Consider the following 20,211-nt stretch of genomic DNA (forward strand, 5'->3'; position numbering starts at 1 on the left):
GGGGGGGAAGGTTGAGGGTAAGAGGGGGGCATGCTTGGTGGGGCATGACTCAAGCTGTTGGGGGGGCAAACCTTTAAATTGTGCCCCCCCACTCTCAGCAGGCACCAGTTATCTCTGGCAGAAGCCCCTAGCCCCATCACCCTGCTTCAGGGCAGGAGCCCTGAGCTCCCCACTCCCAGTCTGGTACGCAGAGAATGGTGGGGACAGGGACATGGGGCGCTCCGGGAGCCACCCTTTAACTGTAAAAGAGCCGCAGGCGGCTCGGCCGTTCCTGCTGCACACGCTGAAGGGTCTCAGTGAATCCTGCTGCTCCTTGTGATCCGCTACCGCAAAAGTCTTGTCTTCTTTTACAGTGGAAAGAAACTAATGCCTCCTATAGCGAGTACAAAAAGCAGAGGGGTCTGTGTCTCCCAATGAGTCGCCATTGCTGCAGGGGGTGCTGGATGATGCAGTGTGTCTGTATGCCAGGAAGGGACATGCTGGAGGATGAGAGAGTGATAACAACAGGTGTGTAAAGGCGTTGGAGAGCTCACAAACGCATGGCGGGTTTTCAAAAATCTTTTAGTTACAAGCCAAACAGCCAATGAGCCCTATTCTGACACCACTCTGGGTGGCCCTCGCAACTGAGACTTTAAACCCCAGTTCCTTCTTTGGTAAGATTTAAGGGGGAGCCTAAGGCAGTTAGGAGCCAAAATTCAATAGCATTAGGCACCTACTTCCTTTAAAGCTCCTTTGAAATCCAATTCAGCTGCCAATTGCCTTCAGTTGGGGGCGGGGGGAGGGGGGGAACGACTCAAGCCTGTGCTCAGGAAGAGAACAGAAGCGTCCAGACAATAGTTACATTATTTTACTTGCTGTGTTATCCATGATAGTTTTTGCGATCGGTTTTGTTCTTTATCATGGTTTCTGACTGATCTTTTTTGTAAAGCGAGATTTCCAAGTGGTATCTACAAAACCAAAAGATACTCAAAAGCAGGTGCAAGCTGCGATTATTTAAAACAAACAAACAAAAAAAACACCCACAATCCCAATTCTGCTGAAGCGAAGAGAAACATAACTTTTGTATGAGAAAGCAGCCCAAGGCAAACATCAGCCAGCTCCCAGTCTGAGCAGCAGGTCATAAAGCAAACCCAGAAACTGCACAACTGCAGAAAAACAGAGGGGAATACGTTTGAATGAGAGGTGGGGGGAAAATAACTTTTATACATGCATGACAAGGAAATCGCTGAATAAAACAAATTCAACACCACTGCCAGCATGGCTTGTTGCCCAGCAAAATACAAAACAGTGCATGTAGAATGAAAGCAAATAAAGCCATTGATTTCCAGAACTGGAAGAAATGCAAGACACAGAACAGGTGCAGGGGAGTGTCTTGGGGATTTTACCAAACATTGCTCAGAAAAGGAAAGAAAGTCAGACAGAGAACTTGTTTGAAAATGATCAAGCAGAATCAAGTCAGGAAAATAAAAGTACCAACTGCACAATCCCTTCCACTGATAAAGCTCAGGGGTCCACAGACCCAACATAAAGCTAGTTTTTTTCTCTATGCTCTGCAAATAGCGGTTGCACGGTATTAAAATGGGAAAACATTGCTTGAGTCTTTGTCAGCTTTTAAACTAGGTTTGTGCACTAATTTCTCTCTTTCCCACTTGGCTCCTCTTTTATGTATTGTTTTTGTTAGTGTTTATTTTAAATCTATACACATTAATAAAAATGCACCCCCCCCAAAGGAAACAGAAAATTGGTTATTTATATATTGCTCAGAAGCCATGGTTTGAATTTGCAGGGCATTGAGGAGTGTCTTGCAATCACCTAGCACCCCAATCCTGCAAATATTTACACACATGCTTAACTTGGTGCACTGGGGACAGTTCCAAGCCTTACACACGAGAGTAACTGTTTGCAAGATCAGGGCTGAGCTATGATGCTACAATGCTATATAATAATATCTTCAGGAATCCTCTCTAATTTGAATGAGATTCTTCAAATTGAGTAATGATCTGGAATGACAAAGTTCCCAGTGGAAAGACTGTGCATGCAATTCTGGCCAATAATTCCCATGACAGCATGACAAAAGGATTTGGGGGATTTCAGATGAAAGAGTATATGATCATTGATTGCAGGGTGCAGTATCTCATTTCTATAGGAGTGACTGTAGAGTTGGTTTATAGTTTTTTTTTTTAAATGCCAAAATAATTTTCACTCCACAGGGTTTAAAAGAGAAGGATTTTTCATTTATTTGATATTTTTTTTGGCAAACATTTGTATAGAAAATGTTAATTGTGGGGTGGGTTTATTCAGACCCCACCCACTTTTTCTTCCTATCTCCTTACTTTTGTTTTGCCACTGAAAACTGAATGTTTCATTGTGGAGATTTGTGGGCGATGGGGGGGAAAATCCTGAAAAATTTGGGTTTTTTGTCCCCCCCCCCTTTTTTTTGGAAGAAAAAATGCTTTCTTTGAAAGGTCTTCAGTATTCTAAATGCTTTGTACTAGGAGCGCTTCTGGGGAGTTCCTCTTGGCTTGGTCTTATTAATAATAGCACATAGATATTATATAGCACGCTTCATTAGGAGATCTCAAAGCACTTTACAGTGGGGGTCAGTATCATTATCCCTATTTTATAGATGGGGAAACCGAGGAACAGGGAGGTGCAGTGACTTGACTTGCTGCAAAACATCCAGCAGGCCAAGGGCTAGAACCCACATCCTCTGCGTCCTGTGCTCTAAACCACTCTGCCTCTCATAAATTCTTTGTCCCGTTAGTACTAATGCTATGTGCAAAGAAGAGTAACTGTGAAACACTTTGCAATGAGGAACTAAATCCTGAATGGCACTGATGCTGCGAACAGATCTGTGCACATACTGCAGGCAAATGTTCATATCTGGGCCATATTTTTAACTGAATTAAATCCACATTTGGTCCATTTCCCTGGAGCGCCATAGGGGCCAAAAAGTGATGCAGGGTGCGATTTTTTTAATGCTCTCAGGACTAGTCTAACACTTCTCCCGTTGGACTCAAGGATAAAACTCCTGGCAACTTCAGTGGGAGATGAATCAGTGTTATGATGAATGCTCTTGAAAATTCCCCCCCCCCCAAATTAGGGGTTTCTAGGAGAATGCAAACCTCCCAGAGGTGGGCTGGAGTAGATTTCCTTATCTAAAACACACCACTGCACAGTGCCAGTCGTGCACGCTTGTTAGAATAGTCGTGAGAGATTTCAAGTCAAAGAAGAATGGTTCCTTTTTGAAACCCAGAGAACAACAGCTATTTCTACATTTTCCAAATTTTCTGCCAACAGCCTTTCTTGCTTTTTGATCAGTGTGAATAGATATTTTCATTGATTTAATGGGTTTCTTACAGTTGCACTCTAAAGCCCAATTAAGGATGGCGTCCCATTGTGCGAGGTGCTGTACAAACACTGAGTTGTAGGTGGTCCCTCCCCTGAAGAGCTTACAATCCAAATAGACCAAACACTGGGTGAAGGAAGGGGTGGAATACACAAGCAGAAAGCACACTGGCATGGCAGCAAACGGCAAGTTAGTTCCATGGTTTTGGATGGGTTTTATTAGGATAGGATCAGCTAAATGGAAAGAAAAGGGGAGGGGTGAGGGAGACAGATCGGAGAGAAGAGGGGTGAGAAGCAGAGGTGAAGAGATTGTGGCCATGTCTACACTGTGAGCTGGGAATGTGATGGGAGAGGGAGAGTTCGAGCAAACAGCCAGTCAGCCCAGGGTGGGGCAAGTACCATCACAACTGTAGAAAGGGCACCAAGGGTACGTCTACACTGCAGTTAAAAACCAACTCTGGCTTGTGTCAGCTGTATCAGGTTTGCGGGACTCCGACTAAGGGGCTGTTTAATTGCAATAGTGATGTTCTGGCTCAGGCTCTACAACCCTGCGAAGTGGGGGGATGCCAGAGCTTGGGGTGCAGCCCGAGTCAGAACGTCTACACAACATTTAAACAGCCCCTTAACCTGAGTCCGCTGGTACAGGCCAGCCATGGGTGTCTAATTGCAATGTAGACATAGCCGCAATGTCCAGAAGTCCTGGCTTTGACTGCTTCTCTCCCCATTGGGTGGAGTCTCTGGATGCAGGTCTGTGTCTATTTTAACCTGTGGTTTTGTGAAACTTGATGCAACCAGAGTTCCATGATGATGGGGAGAAATTTATGTAACTAATTTAGCCCCTCCCTGTCATTTATTCCAGATCAGATTTTGATTGTCCCAAATGTGTTGATTTTTCAAAACTGTTGGTCATCAAATATGTCATGTGAATATACTTTAGTCTGTTGACTGCCCATGAACTTTTTGCCATGACCGGTAATTTAGATATTCACTATTCACATTGTGTGATGTTCACACTATGCTTGTGTGCCCTTGAGTCCAACGGGAGAAGTGTTAGACTAGTCCTGAGAGCATTAAAAAAATCGTACCCTGCATCAATTTTTGGCCCCTATGGCCCTGTCAGAGAGTGCTGGTACAGTGTCGGGATGTGTGCTGGCTCTTGCCAGGGCAGGTCTAAAATGGCATCAGTCAACGTGGTGGTAATGGTGAATAATAATAGCAACACCTCGCTTTTATATAGAGTTTTTCATCAGCAGATCTCAAAGCACTTTACAAAGGGGCATCATCCCAATTTCATGGATAAGAGGGTGGCTTTGGCTCCTGTCCATATCCCATTTAATAGAGCTTTGTGTGAGCCTGGAAACAATGGATGGAAGAAGAGGTACCTAATTAAGCAAACCTGTTCTATACCAGATCCTATGAAGAGGGCTCTGCCTTGGCTCAAGTCACCTCCTTGCAGCTCACCAACAGGAATTGTGAGGATAGTGAATATAGGAACAAAAGACCAACCAGAATGGGTCATACCAATGGTCCACCTAGACCTGTATCCTGTCTTCTGACAGTGGCCAATGCTAGGTGCCCCCAAGGGAATGAACAGAACAAGCAATGATCAAGGGATCCATCCCCTGTCACCCATTCCCAGCTTCTTGCAAACAGAGACTAGGAACACTCAGAGCAGGGGGTTGTGCCCCTGACCATGGCTAATAGCCATTCATGGACCTATCCTTCATGAACTTACCTAATTCTTTTTTGAACCCCCTTATACTTTTGGCCTTTTCTCTGGCAACGAATTCCACAGGTTGACTGTGTTGTGTGAAGAAGTGCTTCATTTTGTTTGTTTTAAACTGGCTGCCTGTTAATTTCATTCATGACACACCCCCCCAGTTCCTGTATTATATGAAGGAGTAAATAACACTTCCTCATTTATTTTCTCCACAGCAGTCAAACCTCTGTCATATCCCCCCCTCAGTCGTCTCTTTTCCAAACGACGAGACCCAGTCTTTTTAATCTCTCCTCAGACGGAAGCTTTCCGTACCCTTAATAATTTTTGTTGCTCTTCTCTGTACCTTTCCAATTCTCATATATCGTTTTTGAGATGGTGTGACTGGAATTGCATGCAGTATTCAAGCAATGAGCGTACCAGGTATTTGTATAGTGGCATTATGATATTTTCTGTATGATTATTGATCCCATTCCTCATGATTCATAGATTCATAGATATTTAGGTCAGAAGGGACCATTATGATCATTTAGTCCGACCTCCTGCACAATGCAGGCCACAGAATTTCACCCACCACTCCTAAAAAAGACCTCACACCTATATCTGTGCTATTGAAGTCCTCAAATTGTAGTTTGAAGACCTCAAGGAGCAGAGAATCCTCCAGCAAGTGACCCGTGCCCCATGCTACAGAGGAAGGCGAAAAACCTCCAGGGCCTTCCAATCTGCTCTGGAGGAAAATTCCTTCCCGACCCCAAATAGGGCGATCAGCTAAACCCTGAGCATATGGGCAAGATTCATCAGCCAGATACTACAGAAAATTCTTTCCCAGGTAACTTGGATCTTACCCCATCTAAAAACCCATCACAGGCCATTAGGCCTATTTACCATGAATATTTAATTACCAAAACCATGTTATCCCATCATACCATCTCCTCCATAAACTTATCGAGTTTAATCTTAAAGCAAGATAGATCTTTTGCCCCCACTACTTCCCTCGGAAGGCTATTCCAAAACTTCACTCCTCTGATGGTTAGAAACCTTTGTCTAATTTCTAATCTGAATTTCCTAGTGGCCAGTTTATATCCATTTGTTCTTGTGTCCACATTGGTACTGAGTTTAAATAATTCCTCCCCCTCTCTGGTATTTATCCCTCTGATATATTTATAGAGAGCAATCATATCTCCCCTCAACCTTCTTTTAGTTAGGCTAAACAAGCCAAGCTCCCTGAGTCTCCTTTCATAAGACAAGTTTTCCATTCCTCGGATCATCCTAGTAGCCCTTCTCTGTACCTGTTCCAGTTTGAATTCATCCTTCTTAAACATGGGAGACCAGAACTGCACACAGTATTCCAGGTGAGGTCTCACCAGTGCCTTATATAACGGTACTAAAACCTCCTTATCCCTACTGGAAATACCTCTCCTGATGCATCCCAAGACAACATTAGCTTTTTTTACAGCCATATCACATTGGCAGCTCATAGTCATCCTATGATCAACCAATACTTGCCTAACATTCCGCTAGTTTTTTTTTTTTTTTTTTACTTCTGCCATATATGGAGCGGATGTTTTCAGAGAACTCCCTGCAATGACGCCAAGATCTCTTTCTTGAGTGGTAACAGCTAATACAGACCTCATCATTTTGTATGTATAATTGGGATTATGTTTTCCAATGTGCATTACTTTGCATTTATCAACATTGAATTTCATCTGCCATTTTGTTGCCCACTCCCCCAATTTTTTGAGATCCCTGGGTGTAACTATATTGAGTAATTCTGTATCATCTGCAGATTTTGTTCATTCTCTGGGTCCCCTTTTTTCAAGATCATTTTTGAATATCTTGAACAGCACTTGTCCTAGTACAGATCCCTGGGGGACACCACTGTTTACCTTTCTCCATTCTGAAAACTGGACATTTATTCCTACCCTTTGTTTTCAAGTAGTCTGCATGGTACTGCAGTTAGGCTTACCCGCCTGGAATTACCAGGATCTCCTCTGGAGCCTTTTAAAAAAATTGTTGTCACATTAGCTATCTTCCACTCATCTGGTACAGAGGCTGATTTAAATGACAAGTTTCATACCTCAGTTAGTATTTCTGCAATTTCACATTTGAGCTCTTTCAGAATTCTTGGGTGAATACCAGGGCCGCCCAGAGGATTCAGGGGGCCTGGGGTCTTCGGTGGTGGGGGTACTTTTGCTCCGGGTCTTCGGGGCACTTTGTCGAAGACATGGAGTGGAAGGACCCCCGCTGCCGAAGACCTGGAGCGGAAGAATTGGTGGCGGATCCTTCACTCTGGTTGTGTTTGGCGGCGCTGAAAGACCCCCCGCTGCTGAATTGCTGCTGAAAACTCTAGTGGGGGCCCCTGAAAACTCTTGTGGGGGTGGCCCGGGGCCTGGGAAAAATTGCCCCACTTGCCCCCCCCCGCCCCGGGTGGCCCTGGTGAATGGCATCTGGTTGTGGGGACTTTATTACTGTTTAATTTACAAATTTATTCCAACTCCTATTGACACCTCAATCTGGGACAGTGCCTCAGATTTGTCAGTTTAAAAAGAATGAATCATATGTAGGGATCTCCGTCACATCCTCTGCAGTGAAGACTGATGCAAAAAAATGAATTTAGCTTCTCTGCAATGGCCTTATCTTCCTTGAGTGCTCCTTTAGCATCTCAATCCTCTAGTGACCCCACTGATTGTTTGGCAGGCTTCCTGCTTCTGATGTACTTAAAAAAAATTGCGGTTAGTTAAATTAGTAAGTAATCTAGCTAGAAAATGCATTAGATTTTCTTTTGTTTAATGGCTTGTAAAATTCACTGTGCTGGAGGGAATGTGTATTCCTGTTTTTGTGTCTTTTTGTAACTTAAGGTTTTGCCTAGAGGGATTCTCCATGTTTTGAATCTGATTACCCTGTAAAGTATTTACCATCCTGATTTTACAGAGGTAATGCGTTTACCTTTTCTTTAAATAAAATTCTTCTTTTAAGAACCTGCTTAATTTTTCATTGTTCTTAAGATCCAAGGGTTTGGGTCTATGTTCATGTCATAAATATAAAGGGAAGGGTAAACACCTTTAAATCCGTCCTGGCCAGAGGAAAAACCCTTTCACCTGTAAAGGGTTAAGAAGCTAAGATAACCTCGCTGGCACCTGACCAAAATGACCAATGAGGAGACAAGATACTTTGAAAGCTGGGAGCGGGGGGAAACAAAGTGTCCTCTCTGTCTGTGTGATGTTTTTGCTGGGACCAGAGCAGGAATGCAGGTCAGAACTCCTGTTAGATATGCATTAGATTCTGTTTTGTTTAAATGGCTGATAAAATAAGTTGTGCTGAATGGAATGTATATTCCTGTTTTTGTGTCTTTTTGTAACTTTTTGCCTAGAGGGATTCTCTGTGTTTTGAATCTGATTACCCTGTAAGGTATTTAGCATCCTGATTTTACAGAGGTGATTCTTTTTACCTTTTCTTTAATTAAAATTCCTCTTTTAAGAACCTGATTGCTTTTTTCATTGTTCTTAAGATCCAAGGGTTTGGGTCTGTGGTCACCTATGCAAATTGGTGAGGATTTTTATCAAGCCTTCCCCAGGAAAGGGGGTGTAGTGCTTGGGGGGGATATTTTGTGGGGGGAACGTTTCCAAGTGGGCGCTTCCCCTGTTCTTTGTGTAACACTTTGGTGGTGGCAGCTTTTAACCTAAGCTGGTCAGAATAAGCTTAGGGGGTCTTTAATGCAGGTCCCCACATCTGTACCCTAGAGTTCAGAGTGGGGAAGGAACCTTGACAAGGATTTAACTTTCAATTTTTAAAGGATGCCTTTTTGCCTCTAACCACCTCGTTTATTCTGTTGTTTTGCCATGGTGGCACTTTTCTGGTCCTCTTACTATGTTTTCTAATTTGGGGTACATATTTAATTTGAGGCTCTAATATGGTGTTTTTAAAAAGATACCATGCAGCTTACAGGCATTTGCATTTTTAATTTCCATTTAACTAGCGTCCTTATTTTTGTATAGTTCCCCTTTCTGAAATTTAAATGGGCTTCTTTGGTGTCCCTTCCCCAGAGTGAGGGTGTTAAATTTAATTACACTATGGTCACTACTATCAACCAATTCAGCTTTATTTACTTCTTGGACCAGGTCCTATTCTCCCTTTTTAAGATTAAATCAAGAATTGCCTCTTTCCTTGTGGGTTTCAGGACTAGCTGCTCCAAGAAGCAGTCATTTATGGTGTCAGGAAACTTTATCTCTGCATCCTGCCCTGAGGTGACATGTACTCAGTCAATATGGGGATAGTTGAACCTCTCCACATTATTATTGAGTGTTCTAATTTTATAGCCTCTCTAATGTCCCTGAGCATGTCACAATCACCATCACCATCCTGGTCAGGGAGTTGGTAGTATATCCCTACTGCCATATTCTTATTATTAGCACATGGAATTACTATCCATAGAGATTCTATGGTACAATTTGATTCATTTGACTTCTACCATATCTGACTCTGTGCTTTCTTTCACATTTAGTGCCACTCTCCCATCAGCATGACCTACTCTTTTTATTCCTATATATTTTGTACCCTAGTATTACCGTATCCCATTGATTATCATTGTTCCACCAAGTTGCTGTGATGCCTATTGTATCAATATCCTCATTTAATACCAGGCACTCAAGTTCACCCATCTTAGTATTTAGACTTCTAGCACTTGTGTACAAGCACTTGTAAAAGTTGTCATCTTTTAGCTGTCTGCCATTATGTGATGTATGACTGGGACTCTTTTGTATTTGACTTTTTCTGTTCAGTTCCTATCTGTGCTTTATCAGCTTCCATCCTCTCCTCCTTACGAGGATAGAGAATCCCTGTTAATAGAGCCTTCTATAAGGCCACATGGTTTGGACAGGGAGACATCCAAGGGCGAAGCCATGACTTGAAGATAGAGAGGTGCTGGGCCTCCAGTACCCAATGGGAGTAAATGTGCAGTAGTTTCACCAGGGCCCCAACCAGACACATGATAAGGAGAAGAGTTTGCATCTGTGCTTCAACCTTTGTTGGAATGAATGGGAGACTGGCCTGTAAAGTAGTCCAAACTGCTGAACCACTGAAGGCAAATGCTGCCTGAGCACAGACAGTGGAATACCCTTTCCATCTCATAGAGTAACCGCAAATAGTCATCGGTGTGCCGGGGCCTGAGGAATGCTGATGCTGTACAGGGAAGGACGTATCCATTGAAGTCAATGGAGCTGTGCTTACTTCAGTCATGGGTGAATGGTTGCACATATTTGCATAAATGATAGAAATGTAAATATTTGTATTATTTATCAGATTGACAAAGCAATGATAATTCTGCACAGAGGTAAGACATATTCATTGTCCTAAAGAGGCCCCAGTCGAGATCAGGTCCCACTGCGCTAGGTGCTGTACAAACACATAGCCAGATACAGTCCATGCCCCAAACTGCTTAGAATCTAAATAAAAGCTAAGAGGAGAAATAAAGGTACAGAGAGGTGAAGAGACTTTTTCATAAGGTCACACAGGTTGGTTGTCGAACTTTGTGTAGAACTTCTGACTCATATTCAAGTGCCATAACCACTATACTACACAGTTTATTATTATCTAGATAAGAGAAGATATTGGGCGACAAGACCATACAAATATTGCTATGTTTTAATTTTCCTTTTTATGCGAAAGCTTCCCCAAATACTTTATATGTAGGCTTGGCACAATTTGATTTTTATTTTATTTTTTTATAATTTTGATGGGTAATATTGAAGTTCAGTCTAAGCATTTTGTTCAACTGCTATTGATTTAAATTTTCACAGTTGCACAAAATTAAGGATTTTAAGCTTTTATTTTTATCGATCAAAATTTGCACAGTTGTGGATAATTATGGGGGGTAGGCAATGGGGGGGCTCAGGTAATATTTATTTAATGACAGTAGACACTGCGTTTCTAAAAAATAAAGCTTTGTAGACTATTAAAACACAAAATCATCACATGTCAAAATATGCAAAGTAAATATCCTTAAATCAAACTCTAATAAGTCGTCAAGCAGCGTTTTTCTTACTTGGAAATTGGCAGCTAGGCAATATTATCAATGGAAATTTTTTTTTGTTGGTTTGTGAGCGTATGTGGATATTGACACTTGCCAATAAACCTGCTCTTTCCAACTCTCTGTTCATAAAATATGGGCCAAATGGTAAGAGGTGTGGGAGGTGTGGGCCACCAGCAACTTCCATGGAGAGGTTCACTTTGGTGGGAGTTGCATGTTCTCTGCATCTATACGTACCACCCTCGATGAGTCAACTGCACGGGATTCCTACACTTCATCAAATTGCCAGCAGTGGTAGATTCTAGATCTGGGGGTTAGACCTACCAGCTGAGTAGGAGCTGGGCCTTCCTGCATTCTAACCCTATGGTATTGACTTGCTGTGTGACCTTGGTCAGTTTACTTGCCCTCCTTTTTTTAAGTCAACTCAGATAGAAAGGTGGGCAAGAAGCAGGCACCTCACTGATGCTATACCTACCCTGAGCGTTCCTGTGTATATAAATTGTAAACCAACTGCCCAAGTGAGACTAATAAATTGGCATGCCACTTGAAGCAATTTACGTTGAAGGAGGGGACCTGGCTAAAGTAACTTCATAAACCTTATGAAGATCCCTTTACACACAGGAGTAACTTTCTGCATGTTGGTGCTTCCACCGAGTTCCATGGGACTACTCAAGTCTATAAAGTTACTCTTATGTATTTGCAGGAGGGGTGGGGACCCTAGTTTTGATGACCTTTGAGACTTTCATGAATCCTAAATGACTTAATTTGCCAGTCTCTATGCTCATTCTATATTTACTTGTCTTGAGCAAAATTTCGGGAAATAGGCCAAGTATGTAACGTTTCTGCATGTGGACCATAAGCCACTATGAACGAAGTCAGCCAGCCAAAATCAGAACACTTTGGGGTTCTTCTTATCGGTCAATTTTTTTGGGGGGGGGTGTCTCTAGACCGTGTTGCATTCAGGATCCCAAAGGTGAGAAAGAGCAATGATTGCTCCCCCATCCTTGCCATTTGAATGTCCTCAGTGACAGCCTGTCAGTTAAAATACACAACTAGAGGTAAGAACTCCTCATTCTCTGAACAGAAGACAATGTTGACAACTAGAGCCCTGTAAATCTGCAGATATCTGCTTTATATCCACAGATATCCACATCTGCAGATGCAAATATCTATGGACCATTTTTGCAGATTGCGGATGGATGCGGATCCACATTTTATATTTAAAGCCCTGCAAATCTGCGATATCCTCAGATCTTTTTGCGGCTCATGGATTGGCTACAGATACAAATTTTGTATCCATGTAGGGCTCTACTGACAACATGAGGGGGGAAGGCAATTTGAATTTGAATAAATGGGAAAAAACACAACAGTGCAAAAAAATTGTTCTGTTCACAGAAAACTACAGGGGAGCTTCCAATACCTACATAACTGAATTAGAAACGGCCCAACTGCATAACAAGGGAATATAAATTCTGGATCTAAGTGACTGATGGTAGTTAAAGTACTGAAATCGCTCTGCACTGAATTTCCAATTCCCAGGGTATTTTAATATCTACAAAATAATGTAGGTTTGAAATGCTATAATGCATTAAGGATTTGGCTATCCTAGTAATAAATAAAGATGTTTTGCCATATCTTTGTAAACAAAGCACCTTGAAGCACATGATAATAACTTCTCCAATTCACTTTATTTAATCACGTCCCATGTAATGTTTTGGAAATAGAGAGACAAGAAGCCGTTTTCTTTCTTCAGATCAGCTCTGTGGGGCTCAGGCTCTGCACAGCTCAAAAGCGTGTCTCTCACCAACAAAAGTTGGTCCCATAAAAGATATCACCTCCCCCATCTTGTCGCTCTAATTTCCTGGGGCCAACATGGCTACAGCTACATTTCATACATCTTTGAGGCAGGGGTATCAAGTGAGCAATACCTTTAGTGGATAAAAAGACATGTTAATACAATAACAATGATGGATACATGTAGATGAAATGTATACATGGGTATTTACCTGAAATTTCAAAGAATAACAGCAACCAGATCTTTTTATCAGGACTGTGTCATTTAAAGTTAATGGGAAGGAGAGAAGGATATCACAGAATCTCCGCCAAAGAACTTAGAGATGTCAGTCTGAGTTTCTGAACTGCCAGTGAATTTGGCACCTCATTTTTCACTTAGTCATCTGGAGTCTCAGTCTAATAGAAAGGGAATAATGGAATGGCTAGGATAATTCAGGAAGAAATTGTGTTTGAAACCATATTATCAAATAGATCACCCTCTGCAGGAGAAAACAACAGAGGGGGAGTGTGACTTTAACAACTGGATAAAGATAAGTATTCAGAATGAGACAACTAAGGCTCAGGAAGATAATAGCTTGTCCATCGGGGCAATGTTGCCAACTAATGTTAATAGAACCGTTCAGAATTCTGCTGGGGCATGCTGAGACTATTAACATCAATATGCTCATCTGTTATTAAAGAGGTGGAGGGGGAAAGGGGGAAAAGAGTAAAAGAGAACCAAGATTGAGGGCTTCCTGAAAATGACAGGACCTTTATTTTTTAATTAAGCAGCATTTTTTCACAAGCCAGGAGCCCGGCAACCGAACAAATGTTGTTTATATTTATTTATCAAGTGCTTTCTCAACAGGGAGCCTACACACTTCAAGGCAGGGTCATAATGAAGGAGTCCTTGGCTCCTCCTCTGTCAGGAAAGTGATGCCAGCATTACTTACTATTTTTTTGCTCTGGTTGTTCATTTTATTCCTCACAAGTGTCTGGAGATATTGAATCAAAAATGGAACACTGTTCTTCTGAGTCCGAGTTTTTTATTTCAGATAAGAACAGACAATTACAGCATGGGGGTTCTGATAGATAGAAAGTTCATCATTATCTTTTGAGTTTGCCTTTATCTAAATGTGACCAAGACCAAACATCATACAGCCCCTTCTAGGTACGGGACAGCTCTGTAAGGGATATAAGGATTAATAAGTACTGATTCCTTCTGACCTTCAAATATTAGAAAAGCTCTCTACTTCTTTTTATCTCATATTAGGATCCATGTGAGAAGTAAAAACAATAAGAAAATGGTTCACATCTTGTAAGACACTTTGTCTAAGGACCCACAGATCAGCCAGGGTCTGGAGTTCTCCCTAAGAATAGAAACTAAAATGGCTAAGTGAGAGTATTGTTAAATACCTAGGCAAGAATCTATCATAATTTGCATAAGGGTAAAAGGTCTTTCTCCCTCTCAACCTAGCTAAAAAGAACTCCCAGTTGCTAAGCAGGGTCACAGCCTGCTTTCATGTGCAAAGTGGCCCATTGTACATTGGGAGTGGATCAAGAGATGGGTGGGGAAGCTGCAAATTAAGCAAACTAGAAATGACTGGCTGTAAGATCGAAGGTCAAATTGGGCAAACTGCCTGTAATCCCCAAGAAATCGAAACCGCAAGTTTTCACCCCAAATTATAAACTATACATTGTTTTCCTTATAAATCAAATATACCAGCGATCATTTGTTTTCCACCCCAGATTAGAAGCTGCACCTGTTTTTGCCTTGTGAGTCAGATCAACATACTTCTATATGTAGACAATGTCTTGTCCTACTGTAAATCCTAAGTAACATAAAATGCTTATGTACAGCCAAAGAATGTGTGGAGGATGTCCTCCAAATTTAGAAAATGTATAAGAGATTTTGTTAATTTTCACTGTAAACAATTGTGGCACACTAGATGTAATAGGAATTGTCTGGCACAAGAAAGGAGGAATGTTGAAGGATATAAACCAGCGTATGACTTTGGAACATTAAGAGAAATTGCTTAAAAGGGCGGATCCCAATTGCTAGTAGGGGCTAACAAAATTCAATCCTTGACATGAATCAAACATAAAAAGCCTCCGATAAGAAAAAGATTGAAGAAATTTGGTATACACTATTGCCATCTACTGGATACCGATGGAAGCAGCAGAGAAATGGATCAAGCTGAAATCTGAGCTCTCACTCCACATGTGTCTAATAGGAAGCTCTGAAACTAAGGCATACAATACTGAAGTCACCATGTGTTCAAGAGAAGTTGACTGAACCCAAGAAGAAGCTGCAGAATCCTAAGTGCAACCGACACCCAGACCAGCCATGTGGAAAGGGATCTCCCCCATCCCAGGGTTAAGAGGATGAGAAGTGGTGAAATTTCAATGAGGAGATTATATTTCCCCTTCTATTTCTTTAACATAAATACCTGTAGGTTATCTTGCTAAGGCTACACTCTCTAGTGTAACCTCGAGTAACACTATTTTAGATTTTAACTCCTTTATAAGTCCAAACAAATTGGCCTGAGAGAGACTTAAAACAATAACTTTAAACAATTGCTTTTAATATTCTAAACTTGTCCCTATCCTTTCAAACTGTACTAACTGCACTCTTCAACGTGCCTTAAAGACAAGTGCATCCTTGAAAGTTTGATAAAGGTGTTCGGTCCTAAAGAATTGAGAAGTGATGATCATCAGTAAATGTAATAAAAATCTTGATAATTTCCATTGTTCCTTAATATAACTGCTAAGCCTCAACTCCAGTCTGTGATAACTGCTTACAAGACTGTATTGTATGTGTAGTACAAACCTAGAATACTGGTTGTGTCTACACTTGAGTGGTGAACTGTTGATTGTATATTAATGTGGTTCTAGGTGAATTAATAAGTTGTTGGTTAAGAATAAGTAAATGTCCTGATTTGAGAAATACATTCCAAGTTAAAAGTTAGCATGGGAAGAACCCATTCTTAAAATTAGTAAGCTAATGCTCCTTAGATTCAATAGCAAGGGGTTATACTAGTAAATTGCATTCTGTATTGATTATAAAACATATCCAATTAACAGACTTTGTTTTTTAGATTTCAGTTTTAAAATCTAACTGCCCCTCTGGAAAATTCATTAAAAATTGAACCCTTTTCATGCTTACAGCTGTTCCCAAAGCCAGATACTAGAGCTGGTTGAAAAAAGGATTTTTTTCTCTGAGACAATTTTTATTTTTCAGAGTAAATTGAAATACCTGAAATATTTCAATTTAGAAATGCTGGTGCAGTGATTCATGGGAGTTGTAGTTCAGGTGTGCGCATCATGTTTCCACTCTCCTCTATAGGCCAAGATCTCTGGTGGGAATACATCTCACATGATGAACCATGGTCTCACCTCATGGTGAGGGGAAGCAGTTGCATCATGGGAGATGTAGTCTGCACAGGAAATCCAGCCCAGAGAGGAAAACAGGGACACGAGTCAACCAAACTGCAGGTCCCGTGAGGCACTGCAGCAGTACAGCCAGACTGAAATATTTCTGATTTAGGCCCAAATATTTTATCTTTTGGGTGTTTGGTTTTTTGATGAAAAATTGAAAATCTCTGTGATATGCAGTTACTTTCTGTGGGAAATATTTGTTTAGTTGAAAGTCCAATTTTCTGTTGAGCAACAGTTTTGATGGACATTTTTTGACTAGCCCTACTTGTTTGCCCTTGTCTACACAAAGACATTTCTTACTTCTTTTTCAGCAGTTGTGTAGCTGCACTGCAACTACCAGTGATCTAAACTGAGTATTCCCGTCTCAGTGGTTTTGTCATTGTGTTCTCTAATCCTTGTAAGAATATGAACCCAGACAACAGGACAGCTTGCACCATTGGTAGCACTGGTGCATCTGTAATGATGCTGTGAAACAGCTAAGGAGTTTCCTACTGTACTGTAGATGCAGCCTTAATGTTGATAACCCATGTTAACAAATAATGCTCTCTTGGCTGTGATGACAGTTCCCCCCAAAGGTGACTCAGAAACTTATTACAGTAACTCCCCACTTAACATCCTCTCGCTTAACGTTGTTTCAATCTTATGTCCCTGCTCCATTACAGAAATGCTCGTTTAAAGTTGTGCAATGCTCTGCTATAATGTGGTTTGGCTGCCCGCTTTGACCACAGCTGGCAGCCCCCCATCAGCTCCCCTATACCCCCTCCCAGCGCCTCCCGCCCGCCAGCAGACTCCGCGGATCAGTGCCTTCTCCCTCCTCCCCTCTGCCTCCTTCCTGTGGCAATCAGCTGGTTTGCGGCATTCAGGAGGGAGGGGGTAGGAGCGAGGACTCCGCGCAGGCTGAGTTCTCCTAACTGATTAGTTAGAAGTGAATGGATCAGATTTTTAAAGGCTTTTTAGTTTTCTGGAATAACTATAGTTTTGTCCTCATGTGATGGGTTTACTTCTCCTTGCATATTTTCCATACAGTAAATGGCTGCCTGAGGAGAGAATTTGCCTGTGTGTGAGAGAAAATTACTTTTCCCTTAATAGAAATTAAGTTAAAAAGAAGAAACGTTTAAAAAAAATTCTTTTGTTTTTGTAAGATCTCATTTTGAATGAAATTCACCCTGCCATGATTCCTATGCTACACTTAAAATTAGGGATGGGTGAAATTTCTCGCCCGAACCTTTATTCACTGAAAAAGGCAGATTCCGCACATCCAAAATATTTTGTAGACTTCTATCAAATTTGCTGAACTGTTCTGGTGCAGAAAAGCTAAAAACCAAAAATTCCAAATTATTACAAATGTTTTATTCTGGCATTTTTTGCACAAAACATTTTGATAGTTGATTCAAGAGCACTTCTTGTCTGGAAATACACTTCAATTTTATTGAAAAGGTTTTTAAAAAGTTAAAAAAGCTTGAAAACAAAACACAACATTTTGTCTGACCCAAAGTAGATTTTTTTTTTTTTTTTAGTTTCCTGAAAAAAAAAATTATATGGTTTTGGTCCACCAGAAAAGATTTCTTTCCCAATTTTCAGGATGCCCCTTGAAATGAAAAAAAGCATTTTTGGCACAGCTCTCTGTACGTCCCATTTAAAAGGATGTAAGGGGTGGGTAGGCCTTTTGTTATGTCTCTGCCCGGGGTGAATTTCATCCTCCAAAGCTGAATTGTCTGTGCAGCGCACCGTACTGCCAGCATCAAGAAGCTACTGTGTTTGCTGAACCAAACCTATCCCTGCTGTAACTCCATTGAAGCACATGGAGTTCCACCAGAGCTGAATTTAGCTCGTTGGCCATATTCTCTGGACAGCGAGCTGGCTGTTTCCACTTCACACATCATTCCAGCTCTGCTGTAGTGAGTCCATAAAGCCCTGTTGGTCCTCCTCTCAGCACCAAGTGAACCAAATAAATGAGTTTTTTTTTCTAAAATGAGAAGTGATCTGAATGGAGAGCTGGGTGTATTAATAGGGGTGTTTCATCTCTCTTGTGGGTTCTTTCCATGGGGAATACTATGTGTGTGGCTCTGAACAGCTGGTTGAGGGAGGATTTGCTTATTTTACAATAGTAATGTCTGGATAGACCATTACGCTATTATTAGGATCTTGTAACAAGTATATTGATGCATATTCAAGGCCAGACTTGAGCCCACTATTAGGACTGGAATTTGTGGAGGCTATTTTTATAGTCCCTTACATGGTAGCTGAGATACGTGGCATGAAAGAGGGAGATTTTCAGGGAACTTAGAAGCACAAGCCTCACTGAATGTCAATGGTGTTTGTGGGTAGGGTTTTCAAAAACACTTAAGTGACTCAGAGCACAAAGCCCAGCTTTGTCCGCAATGGAACTTGTGCTCCTGAATCTCTTAGGTGCTTTGAAAAATCTCCTACTGAATTAAGAGAGGATTTCAGACCAAAGTGCAGGAAAGATAAAAATAAAATGTAAAAAAAAAAAAAAAAAAAAATCTAGATTCCTTAAGGTTATTTGTGGGGGAAAACCCTGAAAGTAACTTGCACAGCTTGTTGTAGCTAAATTGATTTCTTCAGTGCTGATAGATATGCCAGTGACACTTTTGATATAAACAAGTACTTCAGAAGCTCCTAAATTCTATGATGGGAAGGAGATGATAGGTTCTACTCCTGTATTTAAATTAAACTTACCAGCTACTGTACTAGGTGATCATTTCGAAACCTTGCTGATCTGTCATTTTTGTAGCTTATTTATTTTTAATTTCTGCAGATATCTGAGGGGATTGATTGCTAGTAAGCAGCTTCATTACATTATTTTAGGAGCAGCCTCATTAGCTTCAGAAGCAGGCATAATTCAAAATCTGTGCATGAAGGAAAAAGGTGACCTTACTTCCCGAATGACAAAGAAATAGTGAAGGAACCAAATCTCACAGCATCAACAATTCAACATAGTTTGATGATAACAGTCTCTGCTAAAAACAAACAAAAAAAACGTACTGGACTTCATAGCACCCATGGCATAGTCTGTATGGGCAACTGGGTACCATAGATTTTCAGATGATCATGTATTAAATTAAATGATGTTTTCATTGATTGAAAGACACTTCGTGTTTTCATTGGCATTTTCTTTGCATTTGTAGGAACGACAGAAGTGGTAGATGCACCATAAGGCTGAAGTGACTGAGATGTTTCTTAGTACAGAATAAGAGCCTGATTCATTGGAAGGCCAGAAAGGACCACTATGGTCATCCATGGAATTTCATGGATGGAATTAGTCTTCTCTGCTACCAGTAGAAGAAAGCAGGACTAAATATCTGGGAACATGGTACCTTTATTGCTCTTCTGAAACAAGCCCTTCAACTGTGAACAATCCAGTGGGCCAAGTTTACCTACTTCTGTGTAAATAATGGCACATGTAAATTGCAAATGTGAGCATTCATGTTCCCATTTCCGTCTGGCAAGAGGACAAAAGACAGTTCCTCTCACCATATTATTTCCGTTGGAAGCAGGATAAATCTTCATGGGTGTAGGCCCTTGGGCCAGTGCATCACCATAAGGAGTATATAAAAAACATAGGGCCTTGAGTTTGGAAATTGAAAAGTGGCCAACTCCTTACAAAGCAACCCTTACAAGGGTGAAAGAAATTTTCTTTGCAAATCATGCTCCCATTTGTCTCGGTCTCTATCTCACTGGGGCTGCCTCTCTCTGGCTTCAACTTTGTTCATGTTGGCTCGGGCATTGTCAATGCTATCAGCACTAGAGCAGCATACCTATGTTGCCAGAGGTAGCCCAGAAAAACCCTATAGTGTAGACGCAGCCTACTGCAACAGAAGGGTTTTTCTTTCCATGTCTGTACGAACAGCACCTCTCTGAGTGATGGTAGCTAGGTCGACACTTGGGG

Source organism: Lepidochelys kempii, chromosome 4 (assembly GCF_965140285.1).
Source record: "Lepidochelys kempii isolate rLepKem1 chromosome 4, rLepKem1.hap1, whole genome shotgun sequence".
Classification (NCBI taxonomy): Eukaryota; Metazoa; Chordata; order Testudines; family Cheloniidae; genus Lepidochelys; species Lepidochelys kempii.